The 15,383-nt window shown below is 44.5% G+C and overlaps 1 protein-coding gene across 46 annotated transcripts in view; it reads left to right on the forward strand.

Annotated features, from left to right (window-relative positions):
- The window catches only part of ZBTB20 (zinc finger and BTB domain containing 20), an 818,830-nt gene that overhangs the window by 731,313 nt on the left and 72,134 nt on the right, over positions 1-15,383 (forward strand). For all 46 annotated transcript variants that reach the window (XM_084873935.1, XM_084873937.1, XM_084873945.1 and 43 more), the window contains one exon: positions 8,434-8,534. The gene's annotated coding sequence lies outside the window, so the exon portion shown is untranslated. The remainder of the gene's footprint in view (positions 1-8,433; positions 8,535-15,383) is intronic.

The following is a 15,383-nucleotide window of genomic DNA, read 5'->3' on the forward strand; positions in this document are numbered from 1 at the left end:
GGGTCTGCAACATCCTAAAGTGTCCCAATAGCTACAGAAACCAAGTTCCCATCTGCCAGACCCCACTGTCATCCATTTTTGTGTATGGCAATCATTAACATGTTGTTAGCCCCATACTATGCACAAAGTGTATGCTAGGTGCTGAAGTTTCAGAAATTTATAAAACAAGTTCCATGAGAATCTACAGACTCACCTATAATGTAGAAAATAAGCGTTAAGCTATAGCCATTTGTCTAAATGCTAAGTGAGTGGCGGCAGCCTATATAGGCCAAAGCAATTTTCAGGGGAAAAGTTTCAGAAGGGATACATGCTCTAACATGGGCTTTGAAAGAGGGGTGAGGCCTAGCTGAGAAAAAAATAAAGTTATAGAGACATTCCAAGCAGCCAAAATATTCAGGGGCTCAGAGATACAAATGTGCTCTATAAGTTAACTGGTTAGACCAAATGGGGTATTAATGGAAAGAAAATCTGAGAGGGCTTATTTGACATAGATTCAGTGAACTTACATATCCAGGCTAAAGAATTTGGAACCATGTCCTGCTGGTGTGCTCAGTGGTTGAGCATCAACCTATGGACTAGGAGGTCACAGTTCGATGCCCAGTCAGGAACATACGGACCCAGGTTGAGAGCTCAATCCCCAGTGGGAGCCATGCAGGAGGCAGCCGATCAATGATTCTCTCTCATCCTTGATGTTTCTATCTTTCTCTCCCCCTCCTTCCTGTCTGAAATCAATAAAAATATATTTTTAAAAGAATTTGGAACCAGGGGAAATCCATTAAAGCATATTTTCTCTAAGTATAATCTAGGGTTAATAAGTGTTCCATTAAAAAGGGTGGGGATTGAGGGAGAGATCTGTAATCCAACGAGTGTGAACAATGCACCTTTAATATTCTTATGTGCATTGTGAGTTTGCAAGAAGGACATAAAGTGTGCAGTGTTTCCTACATTTGTCTGACTAAAGAACCTTTTTTGAGATGCATCGTCAAGTTCTAGTGTTCTCTAAAACTCCCTTTGAGATAAACCACCTGGAATGATTTATAAGGGCAGGAGTTGAAGGCAGAGCCATCTCTCACTGTTATGAGTGGATATGTCATCAACAACAGAGAAGAAGATAAAACTGATGGAACCAAAGGGAAAGCTAAAGATGAAAAGTAGAAAGGATAACCTCCAAGATAGGAAGAGAATATGGAAAGAGGTATAGATATATCTTGAGGAAACCAAATGGTGAAAATTCAAAGATATTGGAGAAGGAGATGAGAGCCTAGTATGAGTTCACCACACTGGATGGTCAAGATCCTCTTACTAATGTAGGAGGGAATGTTATCAACTGAAAAAGAGAATGGAACTTGATAAAGTAGGATATATTAAGAGAAAACTAGTGTAGGCTTGTCCTTCAAAACCACACCAAATAGGAATGAGAGTTCAGATGGCATGCATGTATAGGGTTTCCTAACAGTGGGAGGGAATGGTAAGTTTTGATATAGATTCATGGGTGAAGAACATAAGAAGTGGTCACGTATATAGAAGATCAGGGAACAAGGAAATCCAGAGGTGATTGAGAGCAGTGTTAGAATGGTTGGGTAAAGTCAGACTGACAAAGACATCCAGTGAAGCCAGTAGTGGCCTACTGATGGACCTAGTGGAAAGAGTGGATTTAGGCATTCAGGAAGAGGAGTTCTCAAACTGGGGTTGGAACATTTGCATCAAAGGTGAAGTGCTAAAAATGTAAATTGGAATTAAAATAATAATTAAAAGTAGCAAGAGAAAATGGTGATAAAGATCTGTTGAAAAATAATGGTAGTATGTTTTTGGATTGAAGTGTCCATCAAAATAGAGAGAAAAAACAAATCAAGTGTAGGTTTCGAAGAAGGATAAAAATGGCTTAAAGAAGGCATTAGAGGACCAGGATGGAGAATCTAGTATGAGCCTATGCTGAGGACCTCAAATGAAGAGTAGAACGAAGGCAGGAGGTCAGTGGTTTAGTGACTACAGGTTAGGTATAGTTCAGACCTAGAGCTTATGATTACAACCTGGCTGTGAACCCTGTTTTGCTATGCTCTGACTTCTATGGCAAATTACCTCACCTGTCATGTTAAGCATCAGTTTCCACATCTAAAAAATTAGAATATAATTTCCATCCCTAAGGGTGATTACAAAAATAATGTCAAACAGTGTGTGAAAAGTGCCCAGCACAGGATCTGCCACACAGTGTGATGAAGCAGGAAAAGAGACATGGCCTTCACTGGGGAGACAGTGACATTGTGTTCTCCAGTATAATGCCATTTCAATGTTCTTGGTACCTGTTTTTCTATTTAGGCACAAACTGCAATAATTAGTCCAGAAAACATACTCAGTGCAAGGGGCAAGGCATAACACCAATAACATGCTGCACCATAAATGATGCTCGTGTTGGAATCCTCATCACAGAGTTACAATGATGCAATAACCAGGACCTGTGGCTGGCTTTCCTGAGCAGGGAGATTCCACTGTCAAATGACTTAGAGAGGGGGTTTCCATCATTAGGTATTCATGAAACCAGACAAATCACCATCAGACGTATATATGTATGCATATATGTGTATATATTGAGATATGTGTATATAGCTCACCTGACCCCAAAGATCTTTAATTTAAAAACAAGAATCAAAAGTACCTGACAGTGCGAAGGCTCCTAGGATGTGCAAATGTTATTAACAGAGTTTGTGAATTGTCAAAGAGGAATCAAGAGGTCTCTATGGAGAAAATTAACTTAGATTTAATGTGACAAAACAGTGTGCCCTTCTATTGGCAGGGCCATCCCCGGGGTCTCCAAAACATCCAAGGTATTTCTTCTGGACATGGGTATTAACTAATGGTTAATTAAGGAGCCGCATCTCCTTAAAGTAAAACATTTATTATAGCCTCGCAAAGCTGAGGCTGGGCTCCAGAGTGGTTTGTCTGGCCACGATGCCTGTAGTGCCTTGATTCATTAAATGGTTTTCTCACCAGTTTCCAGAAAGGTGGGATTTGTGAGGTAGACTTGGGAATTCGTTTTAGGTAATTAGTTAAACAGTTAAAAGTCAAATAGATTTCTTTAACAGGTTTAATGGTTTAACAGGTTGATGAGCTACTTAATTCCCACATCTTTCTGCTCAAGGGACTATTTAGAATTTTAAGGGACCTTCAAAATCCTAAAATCCACCTCCTTTGTTACACATGGAAAGCTAAACCACCTAGAGGTAAAATGACTCATCCAAGGTCATCCAGCTATTTCTAGGATTTTACTTTCTTTTCTCTATTCCTACTCCTTTGAACTCTCCTTCCTTTTCTCTCTGACCAACATTCTGGTCCCCACAACTACCTCTTTGCTGATTATTTCTTGGGTTGACCCTTGTTTTATGAAATTCTCTGTGCCTAAAATTATAATATAGTGGGTATTTGCCAGTTAGTAACCCCTCACCACTAATTCATCTCTACATTTGGGACGAAGAGAGGAGGGAAGTGGCACAATTTTAAATTTACTGTGATCTTTGAGTCAGCTTTATCTACACCTGGGAATTGCTGTTAGACAATTAAGATTAGTAAAGCTCATTGAATTTCTCAGAGGAAAGGTGTTATTTGAATTATTACCAGATAATTATTGTTAAAAATAATAATATAAAAAATAGGAACTTTACATGTTAGAGACATTATCATTTTAATTTCCAATGTGGGTAGGAAAGTCCTGAGGGACCTAGAAATGATTTTTTTTTTTTTTCATAATATGCTCTATGCCGGAAACTCCTCAAATTCTGTCTAATGCCTGATGACCTGACACACTGCCCCAGAATCAGAAGGCAGTCAAGCCTTGCGAGCTGTTAGCCAAGTTGTTCAGCTTGACCTGCTCCTTAAACACAGCCCTAGGTGGGAAGTCCAGTGTCAGTTGCCAGACCTGTGGTGCCATACCAGTGTCAGCAGCCTCACCTGGGAGCTCCTTAGAAATGCAGAATTCACCTCCACCATTCCAGTTTGAGAAGACTGCTGTAAGGTAGAGAAGACTTCTCATCTTCTGATAAGGAGGAGCTAGGAAGAAGCCAAATGTATTGACAGTTTCTGAAAGAGTTCCTTCACCAGAGGTCTGTGCTCTCACTTCTTTCAGGGGCTTTGAGTCCTCATGGAAACAGCATAAGCATCTTTCTTGCACCGAGATCACAGTGGGTACTAGAATGTGTCCATGCTGGGTTGGAAGAGTTGCTGTATAGTGGGGGGGAAAGCCCGGATTTAGAGTCAGAGAGGTCTGGGTTTGACTATACACAGCTTCCTAATCTTGAAATGGTTATTTAAGTTCTCTGAGCCTTACTTTTCCTCATCTGCGAAATGGATATGGTAACACCTGCAGCATGACATTACTGTGAGGATCAAATGAGAATATATTTGCATATCAAAATGCCTGGCATGGTCCCTGACATTTAGAGGTCTAATAAATGGCAGCTATTATTGTTACTATTATTATTTTTGTAAGCTTTAGTCATGAAGGCCCCGGTTGTCACTTTAGAATGACTTGGTGTGGTTTCTAAAGAATGGGAATAAGACCTCTGCAGGAAGTGCCTCACAGTAATATATGGCTGTGTGTTACATAACAGCTCTGCTCCCCAAGGACTTCCAAGACAGAGCTGCAGAGATGTCAGAAACACAGGTGGGAATGGAAAGGACTCCAGTCTCCTGCCTCTGACACCAGCAAGAGCTGTGCCAGCTGGGTTCCCAGAGCAGGCTATTACAGGGATGATGTAAGAGGCAAGGAGCACAGCTGTATTTCTGATTATGGGAGGCATGTGTGGCCCCACAGCCTCTCAAAATTATCTTTTGCCTTTAAAACTGTGACTACACTGGTTATGGAAATCATTGAAAAAGAATAAATATGAAACGTCATGAAGTCATTTTCACTGAGTCTTTTTTAGAGGAGAACCACCCTTTAAACAATAGAACACGACACACCATGTGACAATTCTGATTAATAGACCCTCGGGTGTGTGCTAAAGCATGAGAGGAAAGAAGAAGGGGATAGGTGACAATTTGCTAAAAAAAAAAAAAAAAAAAAAAAAAAATGAAAGGAAGATCATAATGACATGATGTAGGATTGAGAAAGAGGAGTTGGATTGGGGAACGGAGAGATTATGTTTCCATTTAATTATAAAATGCACAATTCAAATCAAATGCTAGGCATATTTAGAATGTACACTCATCTAATTACACAATGAAATTGTAGGCTTCCAGACAATGTTTCACTGCAATGTACTAGACATATCGATCAGTGATTTCCCTCATCGTTTTAATGTAGTTGCTAGGGGAGAAAAGACCAGGCTTGTCTGGTGAAGTGTTGATGGCCTGTCCAGCCATGTGATGGTTTAGTAAGAAGAGCTCTATGAAGAGCTTTTGAGCCCCATTTACTGTTTATGTGGCTCCTGGGGTGTGGAGAGTTAATGGACATTTCGGTGCATAGCATGGCTCTACCGTACTGGCTGCAAAGAGTGTGATTAATAGTGCCAAGCTGTCCTCTGGCGAGTAGTGGTGAGCAAACTACTCACCTGGGAGTCAGAGGAAGTCCTGTCCTTCTGTAGGCTGCCATTTAAAGGCTGAGTTTTTGTGGCCAAGGAAAAACTACTGTGATTTCTTAACTTGGGTAAACAGTGTTATCCCCACAGGGTGTTAGGTTCGGCTTTCTCATCTTCGGGTGAGAGAAAATGACTCCGTTTGAGGATAGAGATGAGATTAAACAATTAATGTTTCTTCTACCACAAGAGGAGAACAAGGGAAGGAAATTAGAAGACATGGGAGGAGTCATCGGCATATATCTAGATTCGTGATCTAACGGAAAAAAATAAGTAAAACTTTAAAGTTGTAAATACTGGGCAAAACTAGATTGGAAAGAAGTGTTGAGGTGCCATAATAGCAAAATTGCCAATAGCCCGTGTTTCCATAAGGTCATAAATTTAAGCATAGAATTGCTGCAGCATGCTCTCACCAAGAACTTCAGCTGAACCCATGGCGTTTGCAAAGCGTGAGAAATTCCTTCATTCTGGTTTTCACCCTGAGTTTATCGCCCCGGTGGTATCTGCAATATTGTAGTGATTGTTTCTGCCGGTACTGTTAGAAAGGTTTGCTTCCTTGTTCTTTAAATCCACCTCATTTTTAAAACATTATTTAACTATACATAGATAATTATGAGTTCGGTTTATTGAAGTGAATAAGTGAAGCAAAATTCTTCATCTCTTGGACCCTAGCATATCCTTACAGGTGATACACTCCCTACCCCTGAGTCAATCTTGTCTGGTCAATGCTGATGGTCTGCTGGGCCTGTTGGTGCTGAGCAAGCACTGAGAGATGGTTAGAGACTTGAGAGCTTTTATATAAGTTATCATTGAGCAAGTCGGTGCCTTTAATCTCCTCAACTGATAAAATGAGGGGGTTGGAGTAGATGAGCTTAAAGGTCTTTCCAATTCAGTCTTAGCTTCCATTGACTCTAAGCAAGAGTCTTTTTTTCCTTTTAAATGCAGTTCAGCAGACATCAGCTGAGTGCAAACCTGTGTGCTGGGCTTTGCACAATACAGGGCATACAAAGTAAAAACTGTCTCTGCTTTCAAGGGGTTTAGAGATGGGGGAGATATAGTAAACATAATCAATAGAATGTGCAAAGAGCTTAGTGCAAAAGTGCCTCAGAATTCACTTTCCTTTTGGGAAATGCTTCATAACTGAGGTAGCATTTGGATGGCCCTTGAAGATATGTGGACATTGGGAAAGGGGAGCATCACCATGCACATGGTGGGAAGGGGTGGGACTTCGCAGCAGTGGAGAATGGACTGTAGAGCTAAGACTAGGAAATTGGGTTGGGGCTATGTTTTGGGGCCCTGAATGCCAAACTGAGAAGTAAGCAAATGAGCAAAGAAGTGATTTGTTTGAAGTGGTACTTTAGAGAAAGGAATGCAATATTGATTATGAAGGATGGACTAGTGGTAAAGAGAAGAGGAAGTGAAGGCAGTTAGGAGGCTCCCTAAGTAATCCTGGTAACAGGTGATCAGCGTTGGGATAGAAAGCAGGTATTGATTAAGGAATCACAGCCTGAGTAAAAACCACAGAACTTGGCAGCCGATTTGATTTGGGAAGCAAAAGAAAAGGAGATGTTGGAGAAGATCCCTCCATTGTATGTCCAAGTAACTGGAGAAAGATGGTACCTTCTCCAGGAGAGAAGGAGGTTGGAGAAGGAATATATTTATTTTAAACAGAAAATAAATTCTGTTTAAAACTTTCTGAATTTGAAATGCTCGTGCAATATTTCATGGAGTATTCATCTTTTCCAGGTGTGTATACAAACACTGAATGAATGAATGAGCCCATTACCAGCAGTTATTTAGACAAATAGCTGGAGCTCTGTAGACAAAAGCAAACACTGAAGATAGCAGTGTGGGTGTTCTCTGTGGAAAATGGATTGTTGAGATCATGGGGGGGGGGGGGGGTTTGAGGCAAAACCTGAGGAGAGAATCTTGAGGAATATCTAAGCTTAGGAACAGGGGAAAGAAGACTAGCCAGTGAGGGAGGCAGAAAAGAGAACTGAAGATAGGAGGAAAGTCAGAGTAATGCAGGGTCCCTATGAGAAGGGAGGAGGGCTTCGGGGATCATTTCAACCCAATGTGGCCAAAGATGCAAAACCTGGGGAAAGGCCTCTGAGTTGTGGCTCTGAGACAGGTGGTAGTTCATTCAGTAGCTCCTGAGGCTGAACTCCACAGGTTAGAGGACATGGAGCCTTTGCAGTGAACGGTACAAAAAAGTTAAGAGCTCAGAAATATGGCCAGGTCAGTGGGTGTCTTGAAAATAGGTAAGAACTGCCTAGCCAGTGTGGCTCAATGGTTGAACATCAACCCATGCACCAAGAGGTCACCAGTTCCATTCTGATCAGGGCACATGCCTGGGTTATGGGCTTGATCCCTAGCGGGGGCTGTGCAGGAGGAAGCCAATAGATGTTTCTCATCATTGATCTTTCTCTCTTTCATTCTCCCTCTAAAAATCAATAAAAATATATTTATTTAAAAAATGGGTAAGAATTGAGCACTGAAGAGAGAGACTGCAGCGGAATCAGGAACACTGGAGGAAGAGTGGGCTATGGCAAAGTTGACTGACACTCCCTCCTCTTCCCCATCCCTTACCCTCCACCACAGCTTCCAACTAAAAACACAAAATCAGTTCCCCCTGCGCTGCCAGGGTGCTGCCAGTGCTGTCAGACCACACAGGCCTGCAGGTAGGAACACTGAAAAGGGAGCCTGGAGGACATCCTCTCCAGCCCCTTCCCTGAGTTGCCTCTGGTGCCAAGGTGCTCACCAGCCTCTCAACCAAGTCTCGCTGTTCTGTGTCTATGGGAACAGATGATCGCCATAACCTGTTCACTCAGCAGCCTTCCTTTTGTTTGTCTCTCCTCTGATCTAGATGCGGCCACGCTCTGTCCCCTGCCCCAATGAACATCTGCACTAGGCCCAAGCCTTGGAGTGATTTACCTGAAGAGTGACACCATTTGTTTGGAAACTACTGTGAGTACATTATGCTTCCAATGATAGGCCTCTTGGTTCACTTTAATTAAAACACACACACACACACACACACACACACACACACACAATTGTAAAAGCAGATGAAATTTTAGAGGGCTTCATTTGTTTGATGCAGTGAGGTAATGCAGTGACGGACTCAGTCCTGAGGCGCCTGCAGCAGTTCTTGGCTTCCAACCTGCAGTGCGCCCCTGGGCAGCATTCTGCCCTCCTCTCCAAAGGGGGATGGGGGAAGGAGGCTGTGCCTAGCGGGACCTGAGGGCACTGTGCATGAGTTGTGCTGCTCTGCTTGCTCATCTGCACCGCTGCCTGAAGCAGAGGCAGCTCTCGCCACCTCACTGTGCCACTCTGCTGCACCTCACTGGAGCTTCATGCCACCCTGGTCAAATCCACGCCTGCTTTCCTCACCCATTTCTGTCTGTTGTCTGAGCATCTCTGTGCCTGTGCTGTTGCCTCCTTGCTACTCTCGGGGACCAAGGCCCACCCCGTGGGGCACTGGACTCCTTCAGCCACATCTCTCAGCCTTTGTATCCAGCTCAGCTCTGCCATCGGAATGCATAGCTCGCGTACTGGGTTTAGTTCCCTCTGTAGCAGGCATGTACGTAGGAGCAGTACAGCTCTTCCAAGGCACGGTACAGAAATAAGTTGCTGTAGGAGGTGGGACGCCTATAGGAAAACACTGATGAGAGATTGATACCAAGTATTTATTAATCATTACTAAAATAACAGATGAATATTTTGCATGGGGGGTTCTTACTAGAAAAGGCAGGCATTTACATCACTTAGAGGCTATGCATGCAAAATAACGTAATTTCACACTTTGAAACAAAAACTTACTCTTATGTGTCATAGTCACAAATTCTCCTATATGGCGTGAGGCAGGTGATGGGATAGTATTTTCCAGGCATCTGTTCCTGGAAAATGCTAAGCCTGGGAGGCTCACGCCCCTCCTAGGCTTCAGGTAGGATTTTCACATTTTCATTTTCTATGTCTTTATAGCTATTCTGGCAAATATCAAACCCAAAGGGGTAACACCAGAGGTTTTGTCTTGTCTTGTTTTGTGTTGTGTTACTTTATATCTTGAATGCTTTGCCTGAGTTGTGATTGATGGTAGCAAACGTGCAGTTGACAGGCAGGCCACCTGCCCGAATGGAGAGGGGGCCATCGGAGGGCTCTGCAGTACAACGGGGCCAGCTGACTAGGGACTGAAGATGTGACACCAGATCAAACAGAGTTCTTCATTTCCTACCTATGCAAGGAACATACTGTGTCAGCACCTTCCTTCATCCTCATGTTCAAGTGTAAGGTGTGCCTTAGGATCCCCACATCAGGTGTTTCTCTGAGCTTTTCTTCATCACGGAGTAACAGTGCCAGTGGGAGTAGCACAGGAGTACTGCGACGCAGGCAGGTGTTGAGGTATCTGTATCCTTTGGGAGAGGAGAGAGTCTCCACCACTCCCACCTCCCTGTGTTGCACAGAGCCGAGACCCAGACCCAGAAATCAGGACCTAAGGTTTCATGAAAATCACCATTCAGCCTGCAGGTCAGCATCTGTTTCTGCCATTGAAAGTATTTCACCTGATCAGAAAGCCAGCACCTGCTTTCACATTCAACAGGTCCTAGAGAACAGACAGATTGGGTCCCCTTCTTGCAGCCTGTGCTTCTCAAAAACTCAGCTTCCTCATATATGAAAGAGAAATAATGACAAAACTTGGAGTCACCTGCTAGGTGCAAAAAGCAAGAAGGTGATTAACGTATAAGCATGTGGACTAATTACAAAGCTTTGTGCCTTCCTGTGGGTTGACAATGCCCTGGGCCAGGTCTCAAGGCTTTGGGATGGGTATAAAGGGGGTGTTAGATTTTAAAACCTACCCACTCCCACACTACTGTAAGAGCATGCTCAGGGCCCAGCCTACTTGCCTGGACTGCTGTGAAAATTAAATGAGGGAATGTATATATAGTGTCTGGCCCAGCAGAGAAGAGTGTATTTACTCAGTCAGCTAAAATTCACTGGACATCTCATATGTGCCAGGCACTCCTCTAGACACCACAGTTATGGCAGCAAACAAACACCAACACCTGCTGTCATGGAGCTTACACTCCGTTTTCTTCTCCTGAAAATGGCAAACAGACAACATAGGTAGGTGGACACTAAAAGGGAATTGATTCCCTTTTATTTTGCTGTGTCTTTCCTTCCAGAAAGTAAGATTGAGAAACAAAGGGTGAAGGAACGGAGAGGGAAAGAAGACTGTAGACATGTCTGATAGTCTCCCTCCATCCCCGATGGACACAAACAAAACCCCAGGACCACTCTCTGTCTTGATCTGTGGCCCGGAGGCTGGCCTTTCTGGACTCCGTTGCCCAGCTGTCTTCTCTTCTGGCTTCCCCTTGACTTTGGCCTAAAGGAGAGATCAGCGAGGTGTGAGAGTGGGAGGAGAGTGAGGCCACCGCATTATTAATCCAGCCTCTTCCCAGCCACGCCTGTCTTGCTCCTTCAGGTTAACGGTTTAAAGCTGAGATTTAACAGCTTCCCACGCTGTTAGTCCCTGATGCTCACCATCCCTTAAGGGTCCCTTAACCTCATTTGAACCTCAGTATAATCCTTTCATTGAACTCTCTTCAGTTCAAACCTTTGAGTATACCATCTGTTTCTTGCCAGGATCCTGCCTGATACAGTGGGGGAGATATATACTGAAAAACATTGTAAGTCAGCCTTGCCAAGAAGGTTAAAAGAAGAGAGAGAGAATAAAATGTTATATCACAAAAACATCTTACATTGATGTGAGAACATTAGACCAAGTAGTGAAAGAGTAAATTGTAAGAACACATGATGAGAGAGTGCCAAAGGTTGGTTTTAATGAATAGACCACAGTGCTCAGGTTTGATGGGCTTCCATAGGCCAAGGGTAGCCTGTTCGAGCATCAGCGTGAAGAAAGCTCTTGGTACAGCAGCAGCAGGACCAAAGTGAGCAGACAGGAGGGGTCAGGAGGTTAATACAGTGAGATCACAGCGCTCAAGAGGAGATACTTGTCCCAGCGTTCTTTCCACCTTTGCTACAATTACGGCTCATTTGCCTCTGCCCAAATCTATATCTTAAAAAAGATTACTAACAGAAAGGAAGTGCTCTGTTATAGCTGAAAAGACAGAAACCATAGAAGGGACACGCTCTGTGAAAAGAGCTACCATCACTGGGCACACTGATCCTGTGCCAGGATATGCCACCCACTTGACATGAATCATCTGAATTATCTCCTTTACTTCTCACATCAGCCCTAGAAGGTATTATTATTATTGTTTCTACTTTTCCGATGAGGAAACAGAGGCTCAGAAAAGCAGAGTGGCCTGTCTAGAGCACACAGCTACTAGGCCGTAGACAGTCCTGCCACCAACTCTCACTGGGTGCCTCGTTTCCACCTGCCCTTTGCCCACAAACCCAAACACCCCACTAAGCCTTTCCCAGTGCGCTGTTGGGAAAGGGAGTTAGGAAACGGTTACCAGTCCAAAAAGATGGGGGGGGTGGGGGGGGGGGAGATCATTGGTCTAAATTATCATGATCTAATGACTGAGTAATTATTCATCTGAAGGAGGTTCTCACTAATTCCTTCCGATCCGAGCAGGCTGGTGAGTGGAAGGCACACTAATGCGCAGGAGAGGGGAGTCTGGCGGGGAGAAAATTGGGAGAGGGAGATAGAAAAGAGCACTCTGCTCTCCAAAGCCCCTGGAGACTGATAAGAGCTCACACAGATAAAATATTTATTTTCCATATGTTGTAGAAAGCGCTGCCATCACTGTATGTGCGCAATGTGTGCGAAGAAGTGTGAAATGTATACATCAAATGCCGCCTCTCTGGTTAATTTCCATGCATTTTACATGCATGATACCTACGTGTCATCAATATGTTTTAATGCATACTTCCTTCCACATACAATATGGTCTAGTCAGGAAAGAGCCAACATCCTCCACAGCCTTTCTCACTGCTGTTTCGGTCCAAAACTTGTTGCCAGGGCCAGCACAGTGAGAGTTAAAAACCAGAAGGGCCCGCTGGCTAACCCAACTGCCAGTCACCTTAGAATGCCTTCCCAGCCTTGAAGCCGGCTTTTTCTCTTAACAGGGAAGATGAAAATGGTTTTGTTCTCCTTGGACAATTGGGAGATATTCAGTCAGAATGTCGGAGCTAACTGTTGAAAGGCAGGTGCCTGCAGCCACGCTTTTCTTTTTCTTTTCCTTTTTCTCTTTTTTTTAATGCAGAGCTCCCACCAGTGTGGCGGGAGGAAGTGCACAATGATTGGTCTGTTTCTCGGTGGAAGTGTTCAGGGTACACCCAGTTTTGCTTTGCATATATTTACAAAACATCTGCCCTTTTCTTGTTCTTAAATCCTTCCCCCTCACCAGCCCCCTTTCCCCTTTCTCCCAGTTTCTTTCTTTGTTATTGTTGGCTTGTCTAACTTTTTCATTGGAGCTTTCATTTTCCGGTTGAGGGGCGACTTCATCAGAGTGTATAATTTTAACACTGTGAGGGAGGGAGAAACGGGGTAAGAGAGAGAGAGAGAGAGAGAGAGAGAGAGAGAGAGAGAGAGAGAGAGAGAGAGAGAGAGAGAGAGAGAGAACTGAAAAGAGGCCTAGCGGCCAGAGCTTGGCAAAACAACCTTTGGCACTGTGACCAGGAGGAAGGTTCTGGTCTGGTGAGTGGTGGGGAGGTGCCTCTCCAGAAGGCAGCCGGGAGCCAGCCAGTGTGCTGCTGCCCTCTACCGGCGCCGGGCAGGAATGCAGAGCCACTGGGGCTGAAAGAGACTGGTCTTCAGATGTGCTGTTTGTATAATTATTTTTTACACAACCAAAGAAGGTATCTTAAATGAATTACTATAGGACTTGCTCTTCCCTTCTTAATAAACTATTAATTGAAAAAATAGGGTCAGAATAACCCACCTGTGCATTTGTAGACATAGACTGAGACTATATCTCAGTGTTTCTCAACTCTGGAAAAAGGAGTCCAGAAGGACTTTCAGGAAAGGTGGGGTGGGAATGAATTGCTTCTGAGAACACTGAGTGGATCTCTGCTCTCTGGCAGCTGGGAAACAGCCCAGTAAAGTGATACTGGGGATATGAACCAGTTAAAGTTCAGTTTTCAATACTTCTATTCATAGAGGTGACCCCAATGTTTCGAATATACCCCAAAGGTAATCCTTACGGTAATAAGTAGGAGAGTGTGGTGCAAGATATCACGTAGAAAGCTGGATGAAATCTAGGGAAGGAAGCAAGGACATTTATATAAAGAACTACAGGCTGGATGCATGAAATTTGTGCTGGGGGGGAGGGTCCCTCAGCCCGGCTTGCACCCTCCCCAATCTGGAACCCCTTTTGGGATGTCCAACTGCTGATTTAGGCCCGATCCCACTGGCAGTCAGACATCCCTCTCACAATCTGGGACTGCTCGCCTGCCTACCTGCCTGATTGTCCCTAATAGTTTCTGCCTGCCAGCCTGATCATCCCATAACTGCTCCCCTGCCAGCCTGTTTGCCCTAACTGCTGTCCCCTGCAGGCCTGGTCACCCCTAACTACCCTCCCCTGCCGGCCTGGTCACCCCCTACTGCCCTTCCCTGCTGGCCTGTTCACCCCTAACTGTCCTCCTCTGCCAGCCGGGTCGCCCACAACTGCCCTCTCCTACCGGTCCAAATCACCCACAACTGCCCTCCCCTGCTGGCCATCTTATGGTAGCCATCTTACGGTGGCCATCTTGTGGCAGCCATCTTGTGACAACGTGAGGGTGGCCATCTTGTGGCAATGTCGTGACACCACCTAGGTTTTTATTATATACTAGGAGCCCAGCGTGCAAAATCACGAGGCCCCGCCCGCCCACCCACCACCCTGCCTTGACCCTGAACCTCTCCATACAGAGCTCCAGCATGCCTGACCCAGCCCCAACCCCTCTGGCCTTCTCTGGCTGCTTCAAGCCCCACCCTCAATCCCTCAAGTCACCTCAGGCTGGTCCTGCCTTCTCCGGGTGCCTCCCTGCTTCTGCCCCATTTCCGTGGCAGCTCCAGCCTGTCATGGCACCAGAAGAGAGCGTGGAAGCCTTCCACCTGCTGTGCTGCACACCTTTCCCTGTCAAGGGGCAGTGGGGCACTCTGACTATGAGCGGTGGGTTTCAAAGGACTGGTGAGAGGGGCTCTATGGCTCTCACTCCTGCCCTCCCTGCCATGGGATGGTCCTGCCTCCTCCAGGGACCTCACCACTTCCGCCCTGTCTCCTGAGCAATGCCCTGCCGCTGCACACACACAGGCAGCCTTCTGTGATCGGTCATGACACCTCCTGTGTTACAGTGTAATGGATAATTTGAATATTCCACTATTATTATATAGGAGGAAAATACAACTTGTACATTCATAAAAATAAAAGAATAATGTTGGCTATGTGCTCATTTTTGAAAGAGCTTTCTTAATTTCTGAAAGCTCACATCTGAAGGCATTGCTAAGAGCAGACAAGATAAATATTTTTTTCTGTTGTGCTTGTCATTAGTTTTTCATCCCTGAATTTAAATGAATCATGAGGAGCAGCCTAACTTTAGTGAGCAAAATGTCCCTACTCTTACCAAGTGCCCTTCATGGATTCAAAGTAAAACGATCCATTCAAGGTAGATTTCGCTGCTGTATAGGGAGTAGCATACTTAATTGGGATTCAGACTGTGACTACTCTCAAAATATACTTTAATTTCTTCACCATTTCATTCTATCAACAAGCATATATTGAATTATACCTGTCTAAGCTATTTGGCTAATAGTACACACTACAGAGCAAACATTGGGAAGGTAGAAAACAGGCTTGTTCTATTGCT

Source organism: Pipistrellus hanaki (assembly GCF_964339955.1).
Source record: "Pipistrellus hanaki genome assembly, chromosome: 2".
Classification (NCBI taxonomy): Eukaryota; Metazoa; Chordata; class Mammalia; order Chiroptera; family Vespertilionidae; genus Pipistrellus; species Pipistrellus hanaki.